Source organism: Phyllobates terribilis, unplaced genomic scaffold (assembly GCF_046119375.1).
Source record: "Phyllobates terribilis strain yellow unplaced genomic scaffold, ASM4611937v1 Scaffold_4__5_contigs__length_816908805, whole genome shotgun sequence".
NCBI lineage: Eukaryota > Metazoa > Chordata > Amphibia > Anura > Dendrobatidae > Phyllobates > Phyllobates terribilis.
The window spans coordinates 145,137,794-145,165,303 of NW_027362764.1; the positions used below are offsets into that span (position 1 = coordinate 145,137,794).

At 43.8% G+C, this 27,510-nt stretch overlaps 1 pseudogene; it reads right to left on the reverse strand.

The window, feature by feature from the left end:
* Nucleotides 1-27,510, reverse strand: part of LOC141265128 (ATP-binding cassette sub-family B member 5-like) — a 661,237-nt pseudogene that overhangs the window by 207,968 nt on the left and 425,759 nt on the right.

The window sequence follows — 27,510 nt, forward strand, 5'->3', positions numbered from 1 at the left end:
GTTTGAACGTTTTATTGTGAGCCCGTAAAATACCTCTGACCACGTTGCTGACAGCAGTGACCTGGGGGTCAGAAATGCTTCCTGGGGCGATGCCCATGCTGTCCCCATGTCTTTTGAGCACTGTCACTATAGCTTTGGGCACTTTTTAGGCTTTCAACAGACTGCCGGGGGTGCGGCTGCAAAAATGCTCTGGTCTCCCATAGACTAACATTGGGCTTGTTGCTCGGGTCGAGCACCCGAGTATCACGGTGAGCTCGGCCCAAGCTTCGAGCACCCGAGCAGTTTAGTGCTCGCTCAACGCTAGTGACTACCTCTTGAAGCTCATCAAGAGAATGCCAAGAGTGTGCAAAGCAGTCATCAAAGCAAAAGGTGGCTACTTTGAAGAACCTAGAATATAAGACATAGATTCAGTTGTTTCACACTTTTTTGTTAAGTATATAATTCCACATATGTTAATTTATAGTTTTGATGCCTTCAGTGTGAATGTACAATTTTCAAAGTCATGAAAATACAGAAAAATCTTTAAATGAGAAGGTGTGTCCAAACTTTTGGTCTGTACTGTATGTGGTATTATTCGGTCACTATGTGGTGGTTATATGTTGTGTGGTAATATTGTGGTGGTATTTGTCCCTTGTATGTGGAATTATTTGGTTACTATGTGGTGGTAATATTTAGTCTGGTCATGGTGTGACAGTATTTTTCCTGTTATGTGTTATTATTCGGTCACTATGTGGTGGTTATATGTGGTGTGGTAATGGTGTGGTGGTATTTGTCCCTTGTATGTGGAATTATTGGTCATTTTAAAAAACATACACTACCGTTCAAAAGTTTGGGGTCACCCAGACAATTTTGTGCTTTCCATGAAAGCTCATACTTTTATTTATCAAATGAGTTGCAAAATAATTAGAAAATATAGTCCAGACATTGACAAGGTTAGAAATAATGATTTTTATTAGAAAGAATAATTTTCTCCTTCAAAGATTGCTTTTGTCAAAGAATGCTCCCTTTGCAGCAATTACAGCATTGCAGACCTTTGGCATTCTAGCTGCTGTTAATTTGCTGAGGTAATCTTGAGAAATTTCACCCCATGCTTACTGAAGCCCCTCACACAAGTTGGATTGGCTTGATGGGCACTTTTTGCGTACCATACGGTCAAGCTGCTCCCACAACAGCTCAATGGGGTTGAGATCTGGTGACTGCGCTGGCCACTCCATTACAGATAGACTACCAGCTGCCTGCTTCTTCCCTAAATAGTTCATGCATAATTTGGAGGTGTGCTTTGGGTCATTGTCTTGTTGTAGGATGAAATTGGCTCCAATCAAGCGCTGTCCACAGGGTATGGCATGGCGTTGCAAAATGGAGTGATAGCCTTCCTTATTCAAAATCCCATTTACCTTGTACAAATCTCCCACTTTACCAGCAACCCCAGACCATTACATTACCTCCACCATGCTTGACAGATGGCGTCAGGCACTCTTCCAGCATCTTTTCATTTGTTCTGCATCTCAAAAATGTTCTTCTTTGTGATCCAAACACCTCAAACTTTGATTCGTCTGTCCATAAAACTTTTTTCCAATCTTCCTCTGTCCAATGTCTGTGTTTTTTTGCTAATATTAATCTTTTCCTTTTATTAGCCAGTCTCAGATATGGCTTTTTCTTTTCCACTTTGCCCTGAAGGCCAGCATCCCGGAGTCGCCTCTTCACTGTAGACGTTGACACTGGCGTTTTGCGTGTACTATTTAATGAATCTGCCAGTTGAGGAGCTGTGAGGCGTCGAATTCTCAAACTAGAGACTCTAATGTACTTGTCTTGTTGCTCAGTTGTGCAGCGGGGCCTCCCACTTCTCTTTCTACTCTGGTTAGAGCCTGTTTGTGCTGTCCTCTGAAGGGAGTAGTACACACCGTTGTAGGAAATCTTCAGTTTCTTGGCAACCTCTCGCATGGAATAGCCTTCATTTCTAAGAACAAGAATAGACTGTCGAGTTTCACATGAAAGTTCTGTTTTTCTGGCCATTTTGAGAGTTTCATAGAACAAACAAATGTAATGCTCCAGATTCTCAACTAGCTCAAAGGAAGGTCAATTTTATAGCTTCTCAAATCAGCCAAACCGTTTTCAGCTGGGCTAACATACTTGTACATGTGTTTTCTATGGTTTTCTAAACATCCATTAGCCTTCTTAAACAGTTAGCAACCACAATGTACCATTAAAACACTGGAGTGGTGGTTGTTGGAAATGGGCCTCTATACACCTATGTAAATATTGCAATAAAAACAAGACGTTTGCAGCTAGAATAGTCATTTACCACATTAACAATGTATAGAATGTATTTCTGATTCATTTAATGTTAGCTTCATTGAAAAAAAATGTGCTTTTATTTAAAAAATAATGAAATTTCTAAATGACACCAAACTTTTGAACGGTAGTGTATATGCCACATACTTACTCATGACACATTACTCAAGGAGAAGTCATTCTTATGGGGGACTTCAACTACCCTTAAATACATTGGGGAACAGAAACCTCTAGTTCCAGCAAAGGTAATAGGTTTTTGACAACTATGAGAGACAATTACCTTTCACAACTGGTTCAGGACCCAACAAGAAGGGGGGCATTGCTAGATCTAATATTAACCAACAGGCCAGACCGCATATCAAATATACGAGTTGGGGGTCACTTGGGTAATAGTGATCACAAAATAATAAGCTTTCATGTATCCTTTAATAAGATGTGTAGAAGAGGGGTTACAAGGACACTAAACTTCAGGAAGGCAAATTTCCAATGGATGAGAGATGATCTTAGTGCAGTAAACTGGGACGATATCCTGAGACTTAACACTACACAAAGCAAATGGGAGACATTTATTAGCATCCCGAATAAGACCTGTGCACAATATATACCCTATGGGAATAAACATGCTAGAAATAGGAGGAAAGCACTATGGCTACATAGAGATGTAAGGGGCGCAATAAGAGACAAAAAGAAAGCATTTAGAGTACTAAAGCAAGTAGGTAGTGATGAGGCATTAAATAAATACAGAAAATTAAATAAATTCTGTAAAAACCAAATCAAGGCAGCAAAGATTGAGATAGAGAGACTCATTGCCAGGGAAAGAAAAAATAATCCCACAATATTCTTTAACTACATAAATAGTAAGAAACTAAAAAATAATAGTGCTGGCCCCCTTAAAAAAAAGTCTGGGTGAAATGGTGGATGAAAATGAGGAAAAAGACAATACGCTAAATGATTTTTTTCAACAATATTTACACAAGCAAATTGCATGGCAGAAAACATGATCAGCGATAACAACAATTCTCCATTAAATGTAACTTGCTTAACCCAGCAGGAAGTACGGCAGCGTCTAAAAATCACTAAAGTTGACAAATTCCCAGGCCTGGATGGGATACACTCGCGAGTACTGCTGGAATTAAGTAAAGTCATAGATAGACCATTATTTTTAATCTTTAAAGATTCCATAATAACAGGGTCTGTACCACAGGACTGGCGTATAGCAAATGTGGTGCCAATATTCGAAGGGGACAAACACTGAACTTGGAAATTATAGGCCAGTAAGCTTAACCTTTACTGTGGGTAAAATCCTCAAGGGTTTTCTAAGAGATGCTATACTAGAGTATCTGAAGAAGAATAACCTCATGACCCAATATAAACATGGGTTTATGAGGGACCGTTCCCGTCAAACTAATCTGATCAGCTTTTATGAAGAGGGAAGTTCTGAACTGGACCAAGGAAATGCAGTGGATGTTGTGTATATGGACTTTTCAAAAGGTTTTGATACGGTTCCACAAAAAAGGTTGATACATAAAACGAGGACAATGGGGATAGGGGAAAATATATAGTTAACAGTGGGGTACCACAGGGGTCAGTATTGGGCTCGCTTCTTTTTAACATTTTTATTAATGACCTTGTAGGGGGCATACAGAGTAGTATTTCAATATTTGAAGATGACACTAAACTCTGCAGGGTAATCAATACAGAGGAGGACAATTTTATATTACAGGAGGATCTATGTAAACTAGAAGCTTGGGCTGATAAATGGCAAATGAGCTTTAATGGGGATAAATGTAAGGTAATCTACTTGGGCAGAGGAAATAAAATGTATAATTATATGCTTAATTGTAAAACACTGGGCAAAACTGTCACTGAAAAAGACCTGGGTGTATTGGTGGATGACAAGCTCACGTTTGGTGGCCAGTGTCAGTCAGCTGCTGCAAAGGCAAATAAAATAATGGGATGAATTAAAAGAGGCATAGATGCTCATGAGGAGAACATAATTTTTCCTCTATACAAGTCACTAGTGCGACCACACTTAGAATACTGTGTACAGTTCTGGTCTCCGATGTATAAAAAAGACATAGCTGAAATAGAGCGTTTACAGAGAAGCGCGACCAAGGTTATTAGAGGACTGGGGGGTCTGCAAAACCAAGTCAGGTTATTACACTTGGGGTTATTTAGTTTGGAAAAACGAAGGCTTAGGGGTGATCTTATTACTATGTACAAATATATGAGGGGACAGTACAAAGAACTTTCTACTGATCTTTTTACTCTGAGGCCTGAGACAGGGACAAGTGGTCATCTTCTACGTCTGGAGGAAAGAAGGTTTAATCATAATCGCAGACGCAGATTCTTTACTGTAAGAGCAGTGAGACTATGGAACTCTCTGCCGCATGATGTTGTAATGAGTGATTCACTACTAAAATTTAAGAAGGACCTGGATGCCTTTCTTGAAAAGTATAATATTACAGGTTATATATAATAGATTCCTTGATAGGGCGTTGATCCAGGAAACTAGTCTGATTGCCGTATGTGGAGTCAGGAAGGAATTATTTTACCCAATGTGGAGCTTAGTGTTTGCCACATTGTTTTTTTTTGCCTTCCTCTGGATCAACATGTTAGGCTATGGGTTGAACTAGATGGACTTAGTCTTCCTTCAACCTTAAAAACTGTTACTATGTTACATTCCCTTAAAAAATATACCTAAAAAGAGTATTGGATATTTTAAGAAATTTTTAATAGGTTAGAGTAGAGTAGGGCCCAGCCAGAAGAGTCTACCGTGGTGGCGGCTTTAAAAATCTTTTAGCCAAAACAAAAGCTGATGGCTATGTGTATGATCTGGTGTTCAACTGGTAATGTGTGATTGGTGAAGATGTGGTGCAAAAATTGAGTTTTTCCAAGAGTGGGCGGTGGGACTGTAGAAGGTTCAAGGGATGGAAGCGGAGCTGAAGTGGAGCCTGGGCATAGTTTCATGGGGGCTCGAAAATTTTGCCAGTACGGGGCCCTGAAATTCCTGGTGGCAGCCCTGGGCCCGTCCAACCCTGTTGAGAAGCAGCCCTGGCTAAGAAAAGTCTATGGGAAGGTTCCCAGACACTCTATGGCTGCTTTTTTTTTACTGTGGACTGCCTCCAGCAATCTATAAGATTGCAATCTATAAGATCCCTTCACTGGCTCCCTATTGCAAAGAGACTCCAGTTCAAAACCCTAACCATAACATGCAAATCAATCCACAACCTGTCTCCTCGTTATATCTGTGACCTAGTCTCCCGATACATGCCTGTACACAACCTCCTATCCTCACACAAGATCTCCTTCTCTACTCCTGTCTTATCTCCTCTTACCACAATCACATATAATATTTCTCCTGTGCATTCCCCCCTACTCTTGAACTCTATACCCCAACACATCAGACTCTCACCTACTGTTGAATCCTTTAAAAGGAAGCTGAAGACCCACCTCTTCCGACAAGCCTACAACCTGCAGTAACCCTCGCTCTACCAGACCAGCTGTACCCTCACCTACTGTATCCTCATTCCTCACCCATCCCTTATAGACTGTTTGTGCGCCATCACGGGAAGGGTCCTCTCTTCTCTTGTGCCAGTTGGTGACCTCTTTTCACATGTAAAGTGCCATGGAATAAATGACGATATAATAATGAATAATAATAATTATACTACTTGTACTCTGGTTCAATTGATGTCACTTTCCTGGTGTCTGCCCCTAAATTGATGTGTTTTGGCAGCTTTTAGTCCCGTTTGAAGGTGTTGTGTATGTGTTTGGTTTTGGTCCCCATTGAATCAAATGGCGTTCGGCAATGTTTGGTGAATATTCGACAATTACATTGTTGAATATTGCAAAAATGGCGATCGTAATGTGAATATTGAAAAACTAATATTGAAACGAATATTAAAATATTCGCTCGTCTGTAGTCAGAAAAACCCTTAAATAAATATGTGGGCATGGCATGATGGTCACCCTGGTGATATGGTGGTGGAGGATGCAGAGAAGGAGGAGGACCACATAAAATAGCATAATTCCTGAAGCATATGCCCATGTCTGGGTGTATAGGGGTGCATGGGAATAGATCCCCAAAAAATTAACCACTGGATTTGAGTTTATGTTCGATGTTATCATCTGGTGGTGTTGAGAAGTCTGGCCCAATCCAGCCCTTGTTCATTTTTATAAGTCAGCCTGTCAGCATTTTCAGTTGACAGGCGGATGCGCCGATCAATTATATCAGTTATAATACTGCCGCGGCACTAAAAACCATCTCTGACAAAACGCTTGCAGCCATGACCTTCAAGGTGTAGAGAGACAGTTAATGCCACGTGTCCAGCTTGGATACCCAACAGTTGTAAGGCACAGAGAAGAATCATGGAGAATGCTGGCACGGTCTCCAAGGTAGTTCTTCAGCATCTTCCAAAACTTTTCCCTCCTTGTCAGAATACCCTGTTTATCAGGCCTGGGAGCTGGGAGGGTCTGAGAAAACTGTCACAGACCTTTGACAGCTTTCCGCTGCCTCTGCCACAACTGGTTTGTGTCTCCCTCGCTTTTACGCCTTCGTTGTCCAATGAACTGTCTGTGACCTCTGCCGCCAGCATTGGCAGATGGAATTTTTATTTGTTAGAATTCTTCATCAAGAGCCTAAACTTAATATCTCCAAAAATGTACTCCTTCGGTTTCCTCCCTCTACTGACCTACCTATACCGGACTTTTACTAACCTACCTATATGTGACTGTTACTAACCTAGTTTTTCTTTACCTAACTTTTATTAACCTACCTATACCTGACTCTGCAATTTCATTTAGGTGGTGCCACCATAACTCTCACTTGGCACGCCTGCTGTCTTGAAGTCATATTTGACACACAACGTTCCTTTATTCAGCATGGAAAATCACTCACTCGCTCATGTCACCTGCACCTTAAAGACATCTCCAGAATTCGACATTTTATCACCTAAAAGGCAACATTTCAAGTACAAGAAAGCAGTCCAGAAATGTGACAGTTTACCATTGCGGCATGTCGGTGGGTGGTTGGCTGCATAGTTGCACTTGCATTCCATGTAACACAAAGCTAAGGAGATGGATGATCCATCATGAATAATTTGCTTGTTGAGTAGGAGACCGACCGCTGCTGCTGTCTACCTTATGAACATTGTTTTCTTCAAGCTTGATTGATCCAGGGCCCACAATCCTATGCATCGGGAAGACGTGTTCCCATCCCAGTGTCTGGGTCCCTGCTTCCACAATATTAACCTAGTGAAATACATCAGTGAAATGTACCATCCCTGGCCACATTCACTTGTCCACGTGTTTGTGGTTAGGCGGTCCTTCCCACCAAGTGCACTGGGGAGGGCATGGGTAATGTTCTGGGACCCGTGCTTGTGGAAGGCGGAGACAAAATCAGGAGAAGCAGTGGTGGCTGGGGACCAAGTATGGACACGCAGCCGCCTTCAAGAGGTTGTGGAAAGCTTCCGCCTCCACGAGCCTAAAAGGCAACATTTCAAGTGCAAGCAGTCCAGAAATGTGGCAGTTTACTATTGCGGCTTGTGGGTGGGTGGTTGGCTGCATACTTGCGCTTGCATTTCAAGGACTGGGGTAGGGACAAATGAACGCTACGAAGGGACCAGGACATGGACATGATGGCTGCAAGTCTGCAACAACAGGTGCAGGGTGGGAGTCATCTTCGCATGCGCCATGCACAGGGGATTGGCGTGCACTCACAACAGCGGAAGAGGCAGTGGTGTCACCCGCAGGCATTGTTTCTGGACCTTGGAGTTTGGCCCAGCTTGTCAGGTGCGTTGCTGTCATGTGCCTGAGCATGCTGGTGGTGGTCAGGCTAGTAGTTTTGGTGCTCTTGCTGATGCTGACCTGGCAGATGTTGCAAATGGCTTTTTTTGAAGTTATCTAAACAATCTTTAAAAAAGAACCAGACTCGGGAAGACGCAATAGTTGTACTGGCAACTTCCGTCGTGTTGGTGGTGCGGGAGCAGTTGCCCGCCTTGTGTCTGTGGCCACCACACTGCTTGTTCCTGCCTGTAGTGGTGCTACGCCTAGCTCCCCGTGTGTGCTGCTTTCCTCGTTCTGCATGTCTCCTTGCCAGGTTGCGTCAGTGACTTCATCGTCCAGCGCTTCGTCTTCCACTTCCGCACCCTGGTCCTCCTCCTGACTTTCTGGCCTTTGTGTTTCAACATTATCCACCTCTTGCAACAATTGCACTTTCCCACCATCACCTTCTGGTGACCAAGGCTGCTCAAATCGCTATATGCAATCTTCTGTTTGAAGCTGGCCGGTCGAGAGGCCCGAATCTATTGATGGAAAAGTGAACAGCTCTTGGGGTAACCCTGGACTCTAATCTCTCCATCAAACTGCATATCCAAGATCTTTCCACTTCAGAGCGGACCAAGTGAGAGGCCAGAATCTATAAATGGAAAGATGAACTAAACAGCTCTTCGGAGTGTCCAAATGTGGGCTCAGTTGTCTCAGGGCATTTGGAATGGTGGGAGGAAGGAGGAGCAGGGTGAGGAGTATGATGACTCCAAGTAAAAAAAATCTCCCAGATCCAGACATTCCTCAACAATGAATCTACAAAAACACTAGTGCATGCCCTCATCATCTCCAGCCTCGACGACTGCAAACTTTTGCTCTGTGACCTCCTTTCTAATACTCCCGCATTCCTCCAATCTATCCTAAGCTCTGTTGCCCGACTAATCAACCTGTCCCCTCGATATTCCCTGGCCTGTCCTCTCTGTTAATCCCTTCACTGGCTCCCTATTGCCCAGAGACTTCAGTTCAAAACCCTAACCTTGTCATGCAAATCTATCCACAAACTGTCTCCTCCATACATCTGTGACCTAGTCTCCCGGTACTTACCTTCGCTCAACCTCCGATCCTCACAAGATCTCCTTCTCTACTCCCGTCTTATCTCCTCTTCCCACAATTGCATACAAGATTTCTCCCATGCCTCCCCCCCTTCTCTGGAACTCTCTACCCCAACATTTCTGACTCTTACCTACTGTTGAAACCTTCAAAAAGCACCTGAAGACACGCCTCTTCCAACAAGCGTACAACCTTCAGTAATCCTCGCTCCACCATACCACTTCACAACCAGCTCTATCCTCACCTACTGTATCCTCACTTTTGGTTTTGGTTATTTATTTTGCCTTACATACAGTTGTGCTAAAAAGTTTATATACCCCGGCAGAATTTTTCCTTTTTTGCCTTGTTTCAGAGAATATGAATGATAACAAAAAACTTTTTCTCCACACTGGTTATTGGTTGGGTGAAGCCATTTAATGTCAAACTACTGTGTTTTCTCTTTTTAAATCTTAATGACAACCAAAAACATCCAAATGACCCTGATCAAAAGTTCACATACCCTGGTGATTTTGGCCTGATAACATGCTCAGAATTTGACAAAAATGGCTACTAAAAGTAACATCCTCACCTGTGACCTGTTTGCTTGCAATCAGTGTGTGTGCATAGAAGCTGAGTGAGTTTTGAGCACAACTGTATACCTTGAACACCAAGCCTATTCCCCCTTCCACTACGACCTCTCTTTTTCCTACTCATGTTGCTCAGATATTGTGGTAGGAGCACGCTATTAGCAAAAAAAAAAATTGGATTTTTTACTTTGCAACAGTTCTGCACACAGCTGAATTTCAGCGGCACTAAATGACAAAGTGAGATATGGTTTGCTGTATCACGTTAGTAACAGAGCGAAGTTTTTTTTTTGTGTGGATGACGCTTTTATAACATAGCAGATATCCTACAAGCTATATTAAACTGAGATGTCCCCCGCTGTGTAACGTTAGTAACAGAAGAAAGTATTTTTTTTTACTGTGGATGAGGCCTGTATAACATAGAATATATGATCCAAGATATTTCAAACTCAGATCTAGTCTGCTGTATCATGTTAGTCACAGAAAAAAAATTTTTTTTTTACTCTGCATAAGCTCTGCATACAGCAGAATTTCACCGCCACAAAATGACAAGGTGACATATTACGTATTGTATCACATTTGTCACAGAAAATAATCTTTTACTCTTGTTAGCAACAGAAAAAAAATTGTTTCTTTACTCAGTCTACAAACAGCTTAATTTCACCACCACAGAAGGACTAGGTGACTTTTGGCAGACTGTACCACGTTTGTCACAGAAAAAAATATTTTTTCTAACTCTGATTACCAACAGAAAAAATAGCTTTTTTTAGTGTGCATACAGCTGAATTTTACCCCCTAAAAATGGAAAGGTGGGCTACTATTTCTTGCGGTATCACATTAGCAAATGAAAAAAATTGATTTGTGTACTCTGCATGCAGAAGCTCTGCATACAGCTGAATTTCAACCCCACAAAATGAAAAGGTGGGCTAGTAGGCCTTGCTGTATCACATTAGGAAGTGAAAAAAAGATTTTTTAAGCGATACTCAGTCATGGAGCACAATAAAAGCAGTGCTTAACAGAGTTCTATGACATGGGCTCTGCTGTGTTTGTCTGCATCTCAGTAATGGCACAAGAAAAAAAAATCTGCTGGAAGGTTGATTTCACAGACTCACAGGACACTAGTTATCTAAACAATCTGATTTAAAAGCAACAGCCTATATATCTAGCTAAAATCTCTCATTAGGCAGGAGCAGCGTCCAGCAGCAGCGACTGTGATCACTTAGAAGCATAAAGTGGTGTTCACACAACATGTCCGCTTTTTATATAGAGAGAACATGTGATTTCAGCAGCCAATTGCACAAGCCCTTCTGTCTGGACAGTGTGGATGCTTCCTACGCTTTGAATGGCTAGCCCTGATTTGCACACATAAGGTTAGGGAAAAAAATTAGAAGCACGGCGCTGCTCTCAGCCTCTGTCAGCTCTCCCCCCAGCCCTACCCCTCATCAAACACATCACCCCCGATCATCATACACAAACAGTATGCTAGCCAAACTGTTAAAAACACTTTCGTTGCACCGCAATAATTTTCCCGAACTTTTTCACGAAATGTTACCAATTTTTGCCGATTTTAAGAAAAAATGCTTGCGTTTCCGATCACGAATCTGAATGTACCATAGTAGTGTTGAATTTAACATTTGTGATCGGATTTCAAACATATTCACTCATAACTATAAGTCGGCAGTCACACAGAGTGACTGCAGACTTATTGATTTGGACTAGACAACGCTTTAAAGATGATCTCTCTCTAGCTCAAATCATTTTATTAAATACCTTGTAAAAATCTATGTGCTCCCCTGTTTCTGCTGTTTTTTTTTTCTTTTTGCTCTGCGTCACTCCATTGCAGATATAATCACATGTGTTTCTCCTGGAGTGCACTATGTGAATTCTCTGCTTTGTAGTCTATTTCTTCACAGTCTTTTCTAGGGGTGATTGTTTTTATCACTCCCTTCCAGATGCTGCAAATAATAGTTTGGCTGCGTTTAACACTGATGGACTTCTAGACCAGCTTCCAAGCTTTGATTAGCAGCATCTGGGTGGGAGGGATAAAAATACACCCTCCAGAGAAGACTCTGAAGGATTGTCCAGCCGGACTCGGAAGCAGAGACTTCACATAGTGTGCTCCAGAAGAAACAACTGTGACTATTTCTGCACTGGAACAATGCAACACAGAATGGGAAAGAGCTGCAGAATCAGAAAAGCTCAGATATTTTATGAGGTATATAAGTGACATATCCTCTTTAATACAAATGGACGTGATATATCATCTTGTCCAAAATACTTTTAGCTTAGGGAGATTTTCTAATATATGTATAGTGTGTAACCAACCAAATTTAATGTCCTCGGGTCTGATTTGAGCCCATATCAGGGCCATACATTACATACAATCTCTCACTTGCAGTGGTGAAGTATTTTATAGAAAAAAGAGAGGGGTCGCTCACTGGTCTTTAAGGCTTTAAACCTACAATGTATGGGCTGGTAGAGCTAGTTAAAACCACCTGTGAAGGAATAGAATTGGCCAAATTATGCGCAAAAAACCTTCATTTTTCAAAGTGACATTAGTCTAGATACAATATTTCTTATATATTCATGCATGGAATGCCGAAGTTCTTTTTGCAATTTAGATTACTTTTTTCTTCAGAGCACCCGAATAGACCAGTGAGCGACCCCTCTCTTTTTTCTATTAATCATTTTTGGGATCCCGCTCCTGGGACATTGCAGCAGGTACGTGTTCACACTATTAGAAGTTTGACAGCCTTTTTTCTGACCATGCGTCCCTCCCATTAATTCCTTCTATTCCTTCACAGGTGGTTTTAACTAGCTCTACCAGCCCATACATTGTAGGTTTAAAGCCTAAGCAGAGACATATTGTCCATACAGGCTTATAGCCCAAGAGTGGCATATCCAGTGGTAGCGTAGCGTAGTTACCCATCATACGAAGGTGACCTTGTCGTGGTTGATGGGCACACCTAAATTGGCCAAATTATGCGAAAAAAACCTTCATTTTTCAAAGTGACATTAGTCTAGATACAATATTTCTTATATATTCGTGTATGGAGTGCCGAAGTTCTTTATGCAATTTAGATTACTTTTTTCTTCAGAGCAACCGAATAGACCAGTGAGCGACCCCTCTCTTTTTTCTATTAATCATTTTTGGGATCCCGCTCCTGGGACATTGCAGCAGGTATGTGTTCACACTATTAGAAGTTTGACAGCTTTTTTTCTGACCATGCGTCCCTCCCATTAATTCCTTCTATTCCTTCACAGGTGGTTTTAACTAGCTCTACCAGCCCATACATTGTAGGTTTAAAGCCTAAGCAGAGACATATTGTCCATACAGGCATATAGCCCAAGAATGGCATATCCAGTGGTAGCGTAGCGTAGTTACCAATCATACGAAGGTGACCTTGTCGTGGCTGATGAGCACACATAAATTGGCCAAATTATGCGCAAAAAAACTTCATTTTTCAAAGTGACATTAGTCTAGATACAATATTTCTTATATATTCATGTATGGATAGAAGTATTTTATAGACATAAAGGAAATCAGGAAATCTTTGAACCCAGGCATGATGCATGTTGTAATTGTTTAATTTCCTGCCTTTCAAGGTTCATTTGCTACTCTCTAAGAATGTTAGCTACTATACACAAATAAATTCACAAACATTGGATCTCACACAGCAATTTCTACTTGTTCCAGGAGCAAAAAAATAAAGAGTTCTACAAACAGATTCTAAAACCACATTTAGTATTGTCTGCTTAGGATACATGGCTTAAGAAACAACTAGGGAGATTAAAGGGACTCTGTCAGCACAGAATGACTGTTCAAACCAAGTACAGGTGCTCAGTGCATCATGGCAGGACCAAAAATTTAAATACACCTTCCCACCTGCTTGTTTTTCCTCAATTTCCACCCTCCGTCCTTCTTTGATTGACAGCTCTGACATTATAGAGCCAGAGAATGGCGAAGATAGATGGAAAACAAGTAGGTGGGAAGGTGTATTTAAATTATAAACCAAAAGCCAGTACTTGGTTTCAACAGTCATACTGTGGTGACAGAGTTCCTTCAAAGGGAAACTGTCAACTATAAAGAAGGAACTTACTTGCAGATATTGTGCTAATCTTCAGGTAAATATTTCAAACATGTTCAGTTGTCTGAACAGTTACTGGAGGCTAGCGCTTAGTACACAATGAGCGCGCTAAAATCACTCCCCAGATCACTGACTAACAGATTGCAGCGAGTATGTAGAGCATATTGCTAGCCAAGGTACATGTGGAGTGATTCAAATGTGTTCCCTGAGTACTGAGAACTAATTGTTACAGTCCCCAGTAACATCCAATGACTGTAGGTGAGTAACTACAGGGAGAACATAACTTATTTTCTCCCTGTAGCTGCTGTTCCAGTTAGACAGCCAAACATTTTTAAAATGGCATTTACCTTAAGATTACTACAAAAGCTGCAGGTAAGAACTTCTTTTTTTAGCTTAAACGTTACCTTTAAAGTACTTCTTAAGAAATGTGAGGAAGTCACAACACATGTTTGAAACCTCTTTCTCCAGTGATCTCATAGATCACACTGTTTACATATACAAGATACAATATCTGTGGTTGTCATCAATGGTAGATATATATGTAAGATGATATAGAGAGGTGATATAATGTAATTGTATTATGCACTTATAAAACGTTAGAGGTCAGCTCATTTATTTATCAAGATTTAACAAAATTTTTGTTACATAGAAGAATTCAGCAGTGAATTTTGAAAAAAATATCCATTCTGGTAAAAGGATGGTCCAAGGCTAAATTCTTAGTTATTGCCTTCAGTGAATCCCTGAAATTTATGAAGTTTTTAATCAAGATATTTTGTCCAGTGTAAAATGTGCAGCGCTGCATTACAAAAGAAAAATAAATTAAAAAGTTTAGAAACCTGAATTATACATACATTTTGAATCTGAGCAGCTTCAGTAGAGAGTCTTGTTGTTAAAGCTCCTGTGTTATTTTTCTTGTCATCAAACCAGGATATTTCCTAGCCAATAAAAAAAATACCGATGTTATAACTCGTACACACAGAGATATTGAACCTTCCTGTTGACACTAACCTGACGCAACATTGCTTTGAATGCCAAATGCCTTAGACGCATAGTGAAAACTTCCCCTGATCTTCCAAACATGAAACCCTGATTAGTAAAAAACATGTATTGTTTAAAGAACAATATATTTAAAACATATTTAAAACAATCAGTAATTTTACAATGATAAAAATGAAAAATGGTTTAAAGAGAACCTGTCACATTTTCTGATCTGTGGACAGAATCGCATAGAGAAGGAGAAGCTGATACAGTATGCCGGAAAAAGTTTAGTATTAGTGCTGAGTGAATGTGCTCACCACTACTTGGTACTCGGCCGAGCATCACGGTACTCGACAAGCTCAGCGCTCGGCAAGTATTTCCAGGTTGCTCGGGTTGGAACTCGGGTCACCTCCCTGCAAGTTTGGCACTCTTTAGAGAGCCAATGAACATGCAGGGATTGCTTGCAACGCACTGTAATGTCGTAGCCATGTTGGTTGTGGCACTACAGTGATTGGCTGGCCGCACAGCATTATCGGGTCTATTTAAGACCCAGTGATGCTAGGCTCGTCACAGTCTACCCCAGAATCAGGCAGATTAGGGAGAGCTGCTGCTGAGTCAGAGAGAGATTTGCTAGTTTCTAGTTAGTATAGGTATTCCACAGCATATCTATATATCCATCTGAACTAACAGTCCTTCTGAGGACTAATACAGCTGCATATATTCAGTGGTGATAGCAGGAGTTAGGCAGGCAGGTAGGGTATGTGGCAGACTGCAGTGCATATAGCACAAAAGGGTCCATTGCATGTTCTGTCTACTGCTGCTGTGGTTACAGATATTTGTAGACATAGCCCCAGATATAAGGGGCCAGGGCTAATTTTTTTATCTTAATCCTGATTATTTGCTTAAAAAGCAATCCAGAGTACACCATTTTTCTGCTCCATTTGCTTGTTAGCACTTGTTATAGCGATAAAAATCTAGAAATTTGAACTGAACGTGGAAAATATTGGCCTCTATTTACATTTTGTTGCAGTGTGTCAGTGAAGATATTCACACGAGGTCGCTGTGAAGATTAGTATTAGTAAACTACAAGCCCGATATTTAAAACCGTGGATCCCCGTCAAATGTATCACATATAACTGCATTCCAAAATCAGCCATTTCTGGCTGGCTTCCATTTCCATTTTGTTGCAGTGTGTTGGTAAAGCTATTCACACGAGGTTGCTCTGAAGAATAGTATTAGTAAACTACAAGCCCGCTATTTAAAACCGAGGTTCTCCTTCAGATGTATCAAATATAACTGCGTTAAAAATCAACCATTTTTGGCTTCCATTTCTATTTTGTTGCAGTGTGTCGGTAAAGCTATTCACATGAGGTTGCTGTAAAGAATAGTATTAGTAAACTACAGGCCCGTTATTTAAAACCGTGGTTCTCCATCAGACATATCACATTTAACTATGTTCTAAAATCAGCCATTTGTAATGAACGTGGAAAATATTGGCTTCCATTTAAAATGGGCAAGGTGCGTGGCAAGGGACGGGGAAGTGGACTTGATGGTCATGGTGCTTGCAGAGGCTGAAGCCGTGGCCATGGGCAAGCTGAAATTGTGCCACAGCAAACACCCACATCTTGTTGATCGACCTTCCTGTCCCAATTACTAGGAGACCGCAGAACACCACTTTTGAACACAGAGCAGAGTCAAAAGGTTGTTGGTTGGATGGCAGATAATGCTTGCAGTCACTTTGCCACCAAAACAGGCATTAAGAAGCAGTGTGGTGGCCACAGACACAAGGCGGGAAAGTGCTCCCCGTAACATCAACACGACGGAAGTTGTCAGTACAACTGTTAGGTCTTCCCGAGTCTGGTTGTCTTTTAAAGATTCTACAGAAAACCCCAAAAAGGTCATTTGCACCACCTGCCAGGCCAGCATCAGCAGGGGTAGCAAAGCTAGCAGCCAGACCATCACCTGCATGATCAGGCACATGGCAGCAAAGCACCCGACTAAGCGGGCCGAACCCCAGGGTCCAGAAACAGTGCCTACTGGTGACACCACTGTTTCTTCCGATTTTGTGCGTGCACGCCAATCCCCTGTCCATGGCGCAAGTGAAGATGCCTCCCGCCCTGCACCTGTCGTTGCACACTCTAAACTAGCACCATCAACAAGCACGTCAACGTCCTTGTCTCAAGGCAATGTTCAGTTGTCCCTACCCCAGTCCTTGGAATGCAAGCGCATATACTCAGTCATTGCCCCACAGGCCACACTGCTAAATTCACACATTTCGCGAATGCTTGCGCTCCAACTCTTGCCTCTTAGGCTTGTGGAGATGGAAGCTTTCCGCGACCTGATGGTGTTGGCCGTCCTTCGGTACTCAGTCCCCAGCTGCCACTGTTTCTCCCGGTGTGCCATTCCCGCATTACATGAGCACGTGTCCTACAACATTAGCCATGCCCTCAACATCGCAGTTACTGGGAAAGTCCAACTAACCGCCGATACGTGGACAATTGCTTGTGGGCAGGGTACATCTTGCTGACAGCACACTGGGTTAATATAGTGGAAGCCGGGACCCAGTCGGACCTTGGGATGGAACACGTCCCTCCAATGCTGAAGATTGAGGGCCATGGGTCAACCAGGGTTGCTCCCAGATTCTACAGCTCCTGCACCTCCTCCTCCTCTTCAGCCTCCATCTCCGAAATGATCACATCAATCACAAGGTGGAAACATTGCAGCACTGTTTCAGCCAATCAGCAACAGGCTGTGCTGAAGCTAATGTGCTTAGGTGACAAACCCCACAACACTGAAGAGTTGTGGACAGCTCGGAAAGAGCAGGCAGATCTGTGGCTCACACCGCTGAACCTACAGCCAGGCATGGTCGTGTGTGAAAATGGCCGGAACCTTGTGGCGGCTCTGTGGCGAGTCGAGCTCACACACGTACCATGCCTGGCCCATGTGCTTAACCTCGTGGATCAGCGGTTTCTCAAAACCTATCCAGATCTGCCAGATCTGCTTGTCAAAATACACTGCATGTGTGCCCATTTTAGAAAATCAGCTAAAGCTTCCGACATCCTTGCCGTGCTTCAGCAGCGTTTGCAGCTTCCAGCTCACCGATTGGTGTACGATGTTCCCACGCATTGGAACTCTTCATTGCAGATGTTGGGAAGGATTTATGAGCAGAAGAGGGCAGTTGTTGACTACCAGCATCAACATAGCCAAGATGGTGAGTGGCGATGACGCCATAATTAGCATCATCATCCCACTTCTCTGTCTTCTGAAACACTCTCTGCCCACAATTAAAGAGGATGCAAAGCAGGCTGAGCATGAGGAGATGGAGCAAGGGACCATAGAGGGTGATTCCACACTGCCCAGCCTAATCTCATCCCATCGTGGATTTGGGGAGAATAAGGAAGAAGAGGAGGAGGAATAACAGGAGCTAGTTTCCGGCGCTATAGATGATACTACCTGCACAACTGTCATACGATCTTTTCAGCGTGGATGGCATGAGGACAGGGAGGAGGAGGAGGATGAGGAGACACATTCTGAGAGAACGCTGGCTGTCGGGCATGATAAAACCTCCAAGGCAAGACAGGCGAGCTTAGGCCACTCATCCATTTTTGAAGACCAAAATGTAAAAGGGTCCATATTCTTTCTGATGGTATTGATATTGAGGTCTAGATTAGTGTTGAGCCACCCCCGTAGTGTTCGGGTTCGGTTCGGTTCGTCGAACAGCGGGATGTTCGAGGAACTGTTCGTCGAACTGTTCGTCGAACACCTTAGAACACCGTCGAACACCGTTAAAACCAATGGCAGGCAAACAAAAACACATAGAAACACATAGAAAACACCTGCAAAGGTGTCCAAAAGCTGACAAACTGCTCAGAAGACACTCTCTTTAAAAAAGCCGGCCGGCAAATTCAGCAGCGGCATACACCGGTACCCGACAATTTAGACAAGAAGGAATAGAGCATCACACATAGATTAGATAGATAGAAACATGTCAGTCACACATATAAGAAGCACAGTGACAGTGTTGGTTACTGCACTTGTCATTTAGTGTAAAGGATTTATTAAAAAAAATATTAGTGTTTTCATGCACCGTCTCTTTAAAAAAGCCGGCCGGCAATTCAGCATCTGTACCCGACAATTTAGAACAGAAAGAATAGAGCTTCACACATAGATTAGATAGATAGAAACATGTCAGTCACATATATAATAAGTACAGTGATAGTGTTGCTTACTGTACTTGTCATTTAGTGTAAAGGATTTATTTAAAAAAATAATAGTGTTTTCATGCACTGTCTCTTTAAAAAAGCCGGCCGGCAATTCAGCAGCGGTACCCGACAATTTAGAACAGAAAGATAGAGCATCACACATAGATTAGATAGATAGAAACATGTCAGTCACATATATATGAAGTACAGTGATAGTGTTGGTTACTGTACTTGTCATTTAGTATTAAAATAAAGGATTTATTATTAAAAAAATTGGCGTGGGGTTCCCCTTAATTTTAGGCTCTAGCGGAGGTTAAGCAGACGGCTGGGGCAGATGTTTGAAGCCTGGGAAGGGGGTAATACCCACGGAGCTTCCCAGGCTACTAATATCAGCCCCCAGCTGAATACATAGCCTTTACTAGCTATTAAAATGGGGGACCCCCCCAAAAAAATGACGTGGGGTCCCCCCTAATTTAATAGCTAGCAAAGGCTAGGCAGACAGCTGGGGGCTGATATTAATAGCCCAGGAAGGGAGCCATGAATATTGGCCCCCTCCCAGGCTAGAAACACCAGCCGTCAGCCGCCCCAGAAATGGCGCATTCATAGGATGCGCCAATTCTGGCACTTAGCCTCGCTCTTCCACGCTGCCCTGGTGCGGTGGCAGGGGGTAATAGGGTTGGGGTTGATGTCAGCTTATAATGCCAGCTGACATCAAGCCCAGGTTAGTAATGGAGAGGCGTCTATAAGACACCCCCATTACTAACCCCATAGTCAAAGTTAAAAAAAACACAAACACCCAGAATAAAGTCCTTTAATTGAAATAAAGACACAATCCTTTATTGTTCTAAATTAAACCATACTTACCATCACGCTCATTCCAGCTGAAGCCAACGATCTCCTGCAATAAAAGAAAAATAATAAAGCAACCTCATCCTTACCTTTCCATGGTTCCCACGACAGCTTCAGCTCTGCTACATCGAGATGACAGGCTGGACCGCAGCAGAACGCTGCCATCCAGCCTGTCATCCCGCAGACACTGAGAAGCGCAGGCTTGCTTGCGCTGCTCAGCGTCTCTCTGTGACGACATCCAGATGAGCAGAGTTCATGTCCAATGAACTCGGCTCACCTCATGCACGTCACTGACAGCGTGGGAAAATTCTCACGCTGAAGCGCTGATTGCAGGAGAATTTTCCCACGCTGTCAGTGACGTGCAGGAGGTGAGCTGAGTTCATTGGACATGAGCTCACCTCATGCACATCACTGACAGCGTGGGAGAATTCTCCTGCACTCAGCACTTCAGCGTGAGAATTTTCCCACGCTGTCAGTGACGTGCATGAGGTGAGCCGAGTTCATTGGACATGACCTCGGCTCATCTGGATGCCGTCACAGCGAGACAGTGAGGAGCGCAAGCATGCCTGCGCTTCTCAGTGTCTGCGGGATGACAGACTGGATGGCAGCGTTCTGCTGCGGTCCAGCCAGTCATCTCGATGTAGCAGAGCTGAAGCTGTCGTGGGAACCATGGAAAGGTAAGGATGAGGTTGGTTTATTATTTTTCTTTTATTGCAGGAGATCGTTGGCTTCAGCTGGAATGGGTGTGATGGTAAGTATGGTTTAATTTAGAACAATAAAGAATTGTGTCTTTATTTCAATTAAAGGACTTTATTCTGGGTGTTGTGTTTTTTTTAAATACTTTACTAGAAATTCATGGCGGTCATGTCTAATACTGGCGTGACCCCATGAATTTTGGGCTTGGGGCCAGCTGATAATACCAAGCTGGCCCTAACCCCTTTATTACTCAGTGAGCCACCGCACCAGGGCCCTGGATGAGTTGGGTACAGCGCCAGAAGATGGCGCTTCTATGAACGCGCCATTTTCCGGGGTGGCTGCGGACTGCAATTTGTAGCGGGGGCCCAGAAAGCTTGGGCCTACCTGCGCTGCAGATTCCAGCCCCCAGCTGCCTAGTTGTACCTGGCTGGACACAAAAATAGGGCGAAGCCCCACGTACATTTTTTTAAATTATTTCATGAAATTCATGAAATAATTAAGAAAAAAAGGCCTTCCCTATATTGTTGTGTCCGGCCAGGTACAAATAGGCAGCTGGTGGTTGGGGGCAGCCCGTTCCTGCCTGCTGTACCTGGCTGGACACAAATATAGTGCGAAGCCCCACTTCAATTTTTTTTAATTATTTCATGAAATTCATGAAATAATTAAGAAAAAAAGGGCTTCCCTATATTGTTGTGTCCGGCCAGGTACAAATAGGCAGCTGGTGGATGGGGGCAGCCCGTTCCTGCCTGCTGTACCTGGCTGGACACTAATATAGTGCGAAGCCCCACTTCAATTTTTTTAAATTATTTCAGGAAATTCATGAAATAATTTAAAAAAAATTGACGTGGGGCTTCGCACTATATTTGTGTCCAGCCAGGTACAGCAGGCAGGAACGGGCTGCCCCCAACCACCAACTGCCTATTTGTACCTGGCCGGACACAACAATATAGGGAAGCCCTTTTTTTCTTAATTATTTCATGAAATAATTTAAAGAAAATTGACGTGGGGCTTCGCCCTGTTTTTGTGTCCAGCCAGGTACAACTAGGCAGCTGGGGGCTGGAATCCGCAGCGCAGGGAGGCCCAAGCTTTCTGGGCCACCCCCGCTGCAAATTGCAGTCCGCAGCCACCCCGGAAAATGGCGCGTTCATAGAAGCGCCATCTTCTGGCGCTGTACCCAACTCATCCAGGGCCCTGATGCGGTGGCTCACTGGGTAATAAAGGGGTTAGGGCCAGCTTGGCATTATCAGCTGGCCCTAAGCCCGAAATTCATGGGGTCACGCCAATATTAGACATGACCACCATGAATTTCTAGTAAAGTATTTAAAAAAAACACAACACCCAGAAAAAAGTCCTTTAATTGAAATAAACACACATTTCTTTATTGTTCTAAATTAAACCATACTTACCATCACGCCCATTCCAGCTGAAGCCAACGATCTCCTGAAATAAAAGAAAAATAATAAAGCAACATCATCCTTACCTTTCCATGGTTCCCATGACAGCTTCAGCTCTGCTACATCGAGATGACAGGCTGGACCGCAGCAGAACGCTGCCATCCAGCCTGTCATCCCGCAGACACTGAGAAGCGCAGGCTTGCTTGCGCTCCACAGTGTCTCTCTGTGAGGGCATCCAGATGAGCCGAGTTAATGTCCAATGAACTCGGCTCACCTCATGCACGTCACTGACAGCGTGGGAAAATTCTCCTGCACTCAGCGCTTCAGCGTGGGAGAATTCTCACACTGAAGCGCTGAGTGCAGGAGAATTCTCCCACGCTGTCAGTGACGTGCAGGAGGTGAGCTGAGTTCATTGGACATGAGCTCACCTTATGCACGTCACTGACAGCGTGGGAAAATTCTCCTGCACTCAGCGCTTCAGCGTGGGAGAATTCTCACGCTGAAGCGCTGAGTGCAGGAGAATTCTCCCACGCTGTCAGTGACGTGCAGGAGGTGAGCTGAGTTCATTGGACATGAGCTCACCTTATGCACGTCACTGACAGCGTGGGAGAATTCTCCTGCACTCACCGCTTCAGCGTGAGAATTTTCCCACGCTGTCAGTGACGTGCAAGAGGTGAGCCGAGTTCATTGGACATGAACTCGGCTCATCTGGATGTCGTCACAGAGAGACGCTGAGCAGCGCAAGCAAGCCTGCGCTTCTCAGTGTCTGCGGGATGAGAGGCTGGATGGTAGCGTTCTGCTGCGGTCCAGCCTGTCATCTCGATGTAGCAGAGCTGAAGCTGTCGTGGGAACCATGGAAAGGTAAGGATGAGGTTGCTTTATTATTTTTCTTTTATTGCAGGAGATCGTTGGCTTCAGCTGGAATGGGCGTGACGGTAAGTATGGTTTAATTTAGAACAATAAAGGATTGTGTCTTTATTTCAATTAAAGGACTTTATTCTGGGTGTTTGTGTTTTTTTTAACTTTGACTATGGGGTTAGTAATGGGGGTGTCTTATAGACGCCTCTCCATTACTAACCTGGGCTTGATGTCAGCTGGCATTATAAGCTGACATCAACCCCAACCCTATTACCCCCTGCCACCGCACCAGGGCAGCGTGGAAGAGCGAGGCTAAGTGCCAGAATTGGCGCATCCTATGAATGCGCCATTTCTGGGGCGGCTGACGGCTGGTGTTTCTAGCCTGGGAGGGGGCCAATATTCATGGCTCCCTTCCTGGGCTATTAATATCAGCCCCCAGCTGTCTGCCTAGCCTTTGCTAGCTATTAAATTAGGGGGGACCCCACGTCATTTTTTTTGGGGGGTCCCCCATTTTAATAGCTAGTAAAGGCTATGTATTCAGCTGGGGGCTGATATTAGTAGCCTGGGAAGCTCCGTGGGTATTACCCCCTTCCCAGGCTTCAAACATCTGCCCCAGCCGTCTGCTTAACCTCCGCTAGAGCCTAAAATTAAGGGGAACCCCACGCCAATTTTTTTAATAATAAATCCTTTATTTTAATACTAAATGACAAGTACAGTAACCAACACTATCACTGTACTTCATATATATGTGACTGACATGTTTCTATCTATCTAATCTATGTGTGAAGCTCTATTCTGTCTGTTATAAATTGTCGGGTACCGCTGCTGAATTGCCGGCCGGCTTTTTTAAAGAGACGGTGCATGAAAACACTATTATTTTTTTTGATAAATCCTTTACGCTAAATGACAAGTACAGTAAGCAGCACTGTCACTGTACTTCATATATATGTGACTGACATGTTTCTATCTATCTAATCTATGTGTGATTCTCTATTCTTTCTATTCTAAATTGTCGGGTACCGCTGCTGAATTGCCGGCCGGCTTTTTTAAAGAGACGGTGCATGAAAACACTATTATTTTTTTTGATAAATCCTTTACGCTAAATGACAAGTACAGTAAGCAGCACTTTCACTGTACTTCGTATATATGTGGCTGACATGTTTATATCTATCTAATCTATGTGTGAAGCTCTATTCTTTCGGTTCTAAATTGTCGGGTACCGGTGTATGCCGCTGCTGAATTGCCGGCTTTTCATGTTTCACTGTTGGCACTGTTCCCATCGATTTGGGCAATCACTGTAATGCCACAACCACCATGGCTGTGGCATTACAGTGAGTGGCAGACAATCCCTGCATGATTGGTGCTCTAAATAGCGCCAGACATGCAGGACACGCTTTTGGTGCACGAACAGTTATCGAACATAACCTCGAACAGCCGAATTTTTTGCAAATCGTTCGGGTTCGTCGAACAACTCGAACACCGCCCAAAACAGCTCGAATTTGAGATTGGCGAACAGTTCTAGTCGAACACCGCTCATCTCTAGTCTAGATACTCCTCCACCATCCTCTCCACTCATTCACCACATGTCAGACTTGTACTCTGTTGTGCTGGTGCACGAGCGGGTGTAAAAAATGTGTGAAATGGCTCACAGAAATAGCTCCTGCCACTTACGCTGCTGCTAAGGTTTTGGCATTGATGAATTGACGTGCCGGAGGTTGAAAGTCTACAGATGCGATGCACACTGTGTGCCTCACTGCTTTCTGGGGAAAAAACTCTCTTAAGGTTGTTTAAAAGCTTGTTTCGATACTCCAGCATTCATTGGTCCCTTTACAGGGCAGGAAGCATCTGGCAAAATCTATTCTTATAACATGGATCTAACAGAGTGGCACTCCAGTAGTCAGCATCCTAACTATATGGGGATCATGTTGCAGATAGTGCATAAAGAAGGCACTCATATGTTGGGCTCTTCCATGAGGTCCAAGGCCATGCTGTATTAATGGCTGGGTAACATTGATGCTTGTTTTCTCAGTACCCTTCCGCCAACCACAAACAACACAGAGGGGATGATTATCTTCTTCATATTCTGACTGTTGCTCGCCCATCACCTCTTCCTCCTCCATTTGTTCCTCAGCTCTTGCACCTTCATTTACAGTTTGTCTGGTATTACTAACCCCCCTCGATCGCAGTAATCCACCCTCACTTGGCATCCGCCTGTGTGGCGACAAACTGGAACTTTGAGACATTGTTATCTCTTTCACATCCTCCTCATCTTCTGGGATCACCACCTCCTGCTGCAGGCTATTCAAAGTCTGCTCCAGCATGTAGATGACCAGAATACTGATGCTAATTTCAGCATTGTCAGCACTAACCATCTTCATAGCCATTTAAAAACTGAGCAGAAGGGTGCAGAGGTCCTTAATCTGTGCCCACTCCGTAAAAGTGATAAGCCCCACGTCCGTAATGCATTGACCCAGGCTATATGATATGACATTCTGCATCAGGACTCATTGTTGCTGCCACAGTCGCTGCAACATGTGCAGAGTGGAATTCCACTGTGTCGGCACATTTTATATCAACCTGTTAACTTGCATGGACAAAGACCTCTCTATCGATGTAAGTCGATGACCTGAGGAGTGAGAACGATGGAAGTGATCACACAGCTTCCATGCTTTCTGAAGCAGCTCATCCAGGCCAGGATAGTGGCAGAGAAATCGCTGTACAACCTGGTTGAGGATGTGAGCCATGCAAGGCACGTGTGTGAGCTCGCCTCAGTGTAGGACAGCCACCAGGTTTGCATCGTTATCGTACATGGTCTTCCCTGGCTCCAGGTTCAGCGGAGACAGCCATTGCTAAAACTGAGCCTAAAGAGCTGTCCACAACTCTTCAGCTGTATGACTGCGATCTCCAAGGCCTATTGATTTGAAGACTGCCTGATTACTGTAAGCCCTGGTTGTGCAGTACGGAGGTGGTGTGGATTCGTTCTGCATTGTTGGAACTCGAATCTCATTGAGGCAGAGGTTTAGTGCGCAGATGGAGGTCGTAGATGAGGTGGAGGAGGAAGAAGCAGTGGAGGAAGTGTCCCCACAGCCATCAGAGTCAACCAGTGCCCAAGTGTCTGTGGTGAAATGCACCCTGGCAGACATAGATTTAGTCAAGGAACAAAAAAAGTTGTCTGTGACATGCTGGTGTAGAGCAGGCACAGCTTTCTTAGAGAATTAATGACGACTGGTCAACTGTTACTGGGTGACTGCGATGACCATCAGCTTTTGGAAACTGTATCTACCAGGCGGAAAGGCAGCATTTCCATGGCCAACAGATTGGAGATGGTGGAGATTAACCTCTTTGTTTCATCCTACACAGGAGAAAACTATCTATTACGTGACCACAAGTGCGGTACCGAGGGCTGGCTGCAGTGCTGAGAGAGGGCGGAGTATGGTGAATCGGACAAACTGCTGGACCGTGAGTGAGGTGCAGGCAGAGATGTTACAATGGATTGAAAAACATGTGGTGGGCTCAGTAAAACAAACACAGCAGGCATATCCGTTTCCGTTACATCTGACGGGCTCTCACTCAGCCTGACTTGAGCAGGTAAAGAACTAGAGGTTCTGCGGTCAGAGATCTGCATGACAATACTTGGCATTGTAACAGAGGAGAAAAAAGAAGCAGATGTGGTTGATGGGGCAGCTGATGGTTATTGAGGTCCGCTGGTCTGCATTTTATCACAGTGTGATTGCCAGTGTAATGCAAGTTGATTGCACATGTGAAGGTTCATGCCTGTAGTAGTCAAATTATTGCACTTTTTCCATCTACTGAGTTTTTTCTTGCAAAGTTGCCAGATAACGTGAGTTGGTTCATCCTTTGTGGTTTCAAAAAAAGCCCAGGCTAGACAACCCTTGCCGCCCACTGCGAGCTGTAGACCCGCGACCGCTGCTGGCCACAGCGGCAATTGTGGCTAAGGATGCAACGATCCTAGTGCTTGCATCTCTCTGTGTCTGCGCCCTAGAGCAAAACGTAACCTCCTGGTATTCTTCTTCCTCCACACCTCCTCAGATGAGCTACACAGCTGCGTTCCTCTGGGTTTGCAGTTAGTGGGATCTAAAACATCGTTATTATCCAATGTGTTATCCCATTCTTCTCCCTGAGAGTGACCCTTCTCTTCTTCTTGCCCTGACAGCACAGTACAGTCCGCATATGCCTCAGGTATCTGAGTCTCATCAGGATCATTTCCACCCCTGGTGTTTAATGTCTGGTGACGAGGGTCAGGAACCTGCTTGGACTCTACTTTGTCCTGCCCCAAAGACAAATGAAAAAAATTTGGAGCATCGTTGCAGATGCTTTCCTTCTCTTTGCTCTACGCATGTTTGGAGTACACCTCTGATGCCCATGGCATAAAATATGTGAACAGTTCTGCAGACTCACTAATCTGTGGTTCCCTACAGTCAGTTGGAGAGTTGTGACGAGGGGGAAGCAAGAGTAACTGAGGTGCCATCTCTGTGGACTGTACTGTGTGTGATGTTGAAGTGGAGGGAGAAGGGGAGAAGCGACTTGAAGCAACTCTTGCCATCCACTGGAGCACCTGCTCTTTCTGGCCCTTATCAACAAGGCGTATCGCTGTGTGGCTGCCAAAGAACAGGAGTGGAGTAGTCCATCCAGTAACAGAAGTTGTCAGTTGTCTTTGAATAGGACGTAATGCTGTTGGTTCACTAATGATTTC